The following is a 5,103-nucleotide window of genomic DNA, read 5'->3' as shown; positions in this document are numbered from 1 at the left end:
GCTCCTGACAGGTGATTTAGCTTTCATTTATTAAGGCCAGCTCTACATAAAATGATGAAGATGGTAAGGTAGTTTCCTGCACGTGTGTAAGTGCACCCATGTTGTGCAATGCCTACGAAGGTCAGAAGAAGGTGTCAGATCCCCTGGAACTGGAGTGATGAAGGCTTGTTAGCCACCATGTGAGTGCTGGGAATTGAACCTGGGCCCTCTACAGGAGCAGTCAGTTCTCTTAACCACTGAGCCATCTCTCCAGCCCCTCTTAGATGCCATTCTTCTGGTCTTTCTAGGTGTGCAAGGCTGTTTTGGCAGAAGTTTCTGGATATGATGCATATGCTTTATTGTATAACTAAAGGAATGGCAGCTAATGAGAATTATCTTGCAGACATGATTCCAGAGAAGGGCATCTGCTGGTTATGCCTTAAAAGTATGTCAAATTGGGGTGTCAAGCTGACAAGGGGTGGACTGTGATGGCTAAAATTGAGTGTCAACTTGATAGAATCTGGAATTACAGAGGAGGCAAATTTCTAGGCATGTTTCTGAGTTACTAGATGAGGGTAATGGAGGTAGGAAGACCCACCCTGAATGGTGGCAATGCCATCCATGGACTGGCATCTCAGACTGAAAAAAATAAGAAAGTGGGCTAATCACCTGATTTTATGTCTCTCTGCTTCCTGATTGTGAATGCAATGCTATAGGCTGCCTCATGCTCCTATCATCCTGGCTTCCCTGCCGTGATGAACTGTTCTTTAAGTTTCTTGTTTTCAAGTATTAGGTCAGAACAACAAGAAAAGTAATGACCTGACTGTTATAGGGGAAACCAGTGGTGTTTTTTTTTTTTTTTTTTTTTTTTTTTTTGAGACAGGGTCTCCCTGTAGCCCCAGCTGGCCTGGAGCTCACTATGAGACCAGGCCAATCTTGAGATCACAGATATTACCTGCTTCTGCCTCCCAAGGGCTGAGATTAAAGGCACGCACCACCACACTTGTATATGCCAGTGTCTTTTAGGTTATATTTGAGGCCTGTTCCACAGCAGGGAATTTATTCCTGGCATTATAAATCCAGTTAAAAGTCTGAGGCTGGGGAGGCCATAGGCTCTGGTAGAAGCTACTACTTACTGTATTTCCTTAAACATACATGCTGTGGCCATGAAATTGCCTTTGAAATATGTGTTCATACCCATAGATTGTGATGCTCTCATTAGAGAAATTTCTTTTTGTAGTGGTCAGTGGTAACTGCAGAGACTCATTACTGGTCAAAGCGCTGAGAATAAGTGAGTTGACTCTTCAGCCCTAAATGGGACATCTATATCACCTCCTCCAAGTCTTAGACAGCATAGAGGAAGAGGGGGCAGAAAGAATGGAAGGGTCAGAGGAAGGGTGGAGTGTTGCCCAGAGTACTGTCTTTCAGGCACAACATGGCTGTTGCACCCATGAACTCACAGTAGCTGTGATTACCTGCACAAACTTGCACATGTTGAAGGTATCAACATTCTGCCATGGATGGGGGAGGGGCTCACAAGTCCCCACTCCTCCCGAGTAGTTATTGACATAATATTTGCTGTGGGAGGGGAAGACATTTTGTATATTGGTGCAGTCACTGGTAAGATGCCTATGTTCCGGTAAGTTCCACACCCATGCTCCTGTAAACTCCCAAATCTAAATTCATTGGGTCACACACAGAAAGAGGTGAAGACAGAGGGAAGTCTAGTTGGGATGAGGAAGTGGCTCAGTAAGAGTGGGAGGGGGAAAGACAGCATAATAGAGATGTATGGTCAAAATACTTTTTATACATGTGTGAAAATGTCATAACAAATTCATAGCTATATAATTAATATGCACTAAACGTTCAAGGGGAGAAAAAGAATAATGCACTGCTGGAACCCAGTATCTACTGAGTGTCTGGCCTCGTGGTTGTCTCTATCTCCCTGAAGATGGACACTTTTCTCTTTCTGATGTAATACTGTGGTCCTGGCTTCACTGGATAAAACCTAAATAGATTTTTGAAGAATACTTTAGCTTATAGGGTATAGATTTTTAGATTTGGGTGCTCCTGGAGCTGTAATTTTATTAAAAGTGTGATCAATTCCTGATTCTGCTTCTTTGATCCAAAACATAAAGATTGGATGATCCACGTCTTGGACGGAGGTGGCTTCACCGAGACAGGAATGCTGCTGTTTGGAGTGAAGGAAGACAGGAGAGTTCTGTTTCTACCTGGTTGCCCTCCCCTCCCTTTACCTCCTCAGTTGATAGATGTGCATTTACTGCACTTCAATAAAATGAGAGAAGGGCAATTAATAATAATAAATGTGAGAGGGGAAAATCCAGTGCAGAAAGTGAGACAATATCATGAAGAAACAAAGCAATGTTTAAAATAATTCTCTAATGGCTTCTCCAAAGTACATTTACATCCTTATACAAAAGAGTAATTTAAATGATTCATAGGAAAAGTCAAGCAAATTTATCCAATCATCAGTCAGTATGCCAAATGATGGTGTTAGAAGAATTGCACATCGAAGGGGAAATCAAGTTATTTCACATAGCAACTGGGTTGTTATCCAAATTGAATAACCAAAATGAGAAAAAGTTCTGTCCGCCATAGCCATAAATCAGCAACAGTGGCCCTACTGCATTTTTAATTGGCAGCATCTTTCCCTTCATACATCCAAACATGGGTTCAGGAAGTATCTTTTTAGCTGCCTGGGCATTTTTATAATGCTTATCGTTATAAAACTGCAGAATCAAGGGAGGTAAAATGAGACCGGAAGAGAAAAGCTTTTGTGAGGATTGTAAATTTTAGGCATTAATATCATTAAGCCATTACAAAATTCAGTTTCTTCATGGGTTTAAAGCCAAATTTTAAAGTCAACTACCTACAAATTAATGCAAAAATAAATTTGGCTGTTATGAAAATTAGTTCTCAGCTTTGGGGAAGATTTGTTTCAAATGTCAAGGGTTTATCATAATGAATACTGGGGTCAGCAAATGTTTCCTAGCAGAAAAGTGAATATTTGTAAAAATGAGAAAAATCACATGGTCGTTTATAAAAGGCCGCTGGTATGTGATTTACAGACATAGAATTGCTTGATAGTTTTTGATATTTGCTTTAAAAATTGATGAACACCACACTACTGATAAAACAACTATCTTGAATCTATCTTGGTAGTGCCCTGTAGAAACCAAGTTGCTTCTAGACACTGAAACCCTGGGAAATGGGGCATTTGGACAAGTGATGTAAAGAAATATTATGATGCTGCCAGAGGCAATGAGTAGGGTGCCAGGGTGATCAGAGGAGGACTTGTATCCCAGAGGAAGAGGTACGTGGAAGTTCCCCTTGCTGCCCTGGCTCCTCATTCTGAGGCTGTCACCAACTATGCTATCTATAGTCTAAAAAATTTATCCTAGGCATTGCCTTAGTGTAAAGTGAAAGTAAAAGTAATTGTGACTTGAATTTATAAGACTTTTCAAATAAGCAGAAAGTGAAACGAGCTGTTCTCCTGTGGTGGACATAAGTGTGAACCTATAGTGGGTCAGGCAGGAGGTTTAAGTCAGAGACGCTGAAGGAATAAGAGGAAGAATAAAAGTATGGGGCCCCTGAGAGGTGTGTGTGTGTGGCCCCTGAGAGGTGTATGTGGGGCCCCTGAGAGGTGTGTGGATCTAAGGGGCATCCACGGCTCAGGTGGGGATGACTGACTCTGCTGGAGTCTCAGTGATGTGAGACTCTAGGTTTTCAGGAGAAGTTGCTTGATTTCAAATATTGGCAACAGATTCGACTTAAAGAAACAAACAAAATGAAAAAAAATCCTCATGTGTATCAAACAGAACCAAACTGTAAAGCAGGTGTAACCAGATAGCCTTCGAATCCCAATATGTTTTTAAAAAAATAATATTTATATTAATTATTTGAGAATTTCACACAAGGTATTTTTTTTTAAGAGACGAAATGAGAAAGTAGTCCCCCAGTACCACAAACTTTGCAGTTGAGGTTCCACATTTGGAGAGGGCTTAGCACATCCAGAGTGCAATGGATGACCTCACCGTGGAAAAACCATCTCGGTATCTTCTCTGCCAAGTAAGTATGAGAAGTTTGTACAGTATTCACCTTAGCCTCCCCCAACTCCCCCCAGATCCATCACCCTGTCCCCACCAACCCGACTTCATGTCCTCTCTCTGTGTGTCTATCTCTCTCAAAGCCCATGAAGTCCAATTTGTGTTGCCCAAATACTGTCAGTTGTGGGGCCATCTCCTGGAGCATGGTTGACCTTCTAGGGATCACAGTCTTAAACCAACTCTCTTTCCCAGAAGTTATCAGTTGCCAATAGCTCCTTAGCTGGGTCTGGAGGTTCTTGCCCACTTCTACTCTCCATGCTAGGATTTTGTCTAACTTGAGTTTGTGGAGGTCTTGTATATGCTGTAACAACTCCTGTGAGTTCGTATGTGCGGCTTCCCTGCTGTGTCTGGAAAACATTGTTTCACTGTAGCCATTCACAACTTCTGGCTTGTACATCTTCTGCCTCCTCTTCTGAGGTGAACTCTGAAGGAGGGAGGGAGGTGTATGAAATAGATGTCCCATTTAGGGCTGGGCGCTCTGTAGTCTCTCATTTTCTGCATATCGACTAGTTGTGGGTCTCTGTGTTAATTGCCATCCACTGCAAAAAGATCACTGCTCAGGGTTGAGAGATGCACTAATCTATGGGCAGAATGATGTCATTTTAAGTCAATTTAGTACTATATCACTTAGTAGAATAGTAGCAGGTTCTCCCCTAGGGTCTATAATCTATCTAGCCACAGGTTCTTGGCCCCGATAACAGTACCAGATATAGACTCTTGAGGAGCAGGCCTGAAATCCAACTGGAAAGTGGCTGGTTACTCCCACAATGTCATCACGATCGCACCAGTGGCTACCATATGCTTGAATCGCAGAACATGGTGAAATCAAGCTGCTATGACCTGGAGGCTCACTACTAGCTGATTTTCATAGTGCTGGCAGGCTCTATGAAGACTTGCCCATTTGTGAATGTTTTGAGCTACAACAATGGCTAGCTTGACAAGATATGCCCCCTGGAGCAACAGCGGCATGAATGCTATGGCAGTAGCATATCTGTTT

General features: G+C 42.2%; 1 pseudogene; it reads right to left on the bottom strand.

The window, feature by feature from the left end:
* Window positions 1-3,929: 3,929 nt before the first annotated feature.
* Window positions 3,930-4,076, bottom strand: LOC115067197 (annotated as a pseudogene).
* Window positions 4,077-5,103: the final 1,027 nt, after the last annotated feature.

Source organism: Nannospalax galili, unplaced genomic scaffold, assembly GCF_000622305.1.
Source record: "Nannospalax galili isolate Female #2095 unplaced genomic scaffold, S.galili_v1.0 scaffold324, whole genome shotgun sequence".
Classification (NCBI taxonomy): domain Eukaryota; kingdom Metazoa; phylum Chordata; class Mammalia; order Rodentia; family Spalacidae; genus Nannospalax; species Nannospalax galili.
The sequence above is the reverse complement of the archived record's forward strand: the minus strand, read 5'-3'. Positions and strand labels throughout refer to the sequence as shown.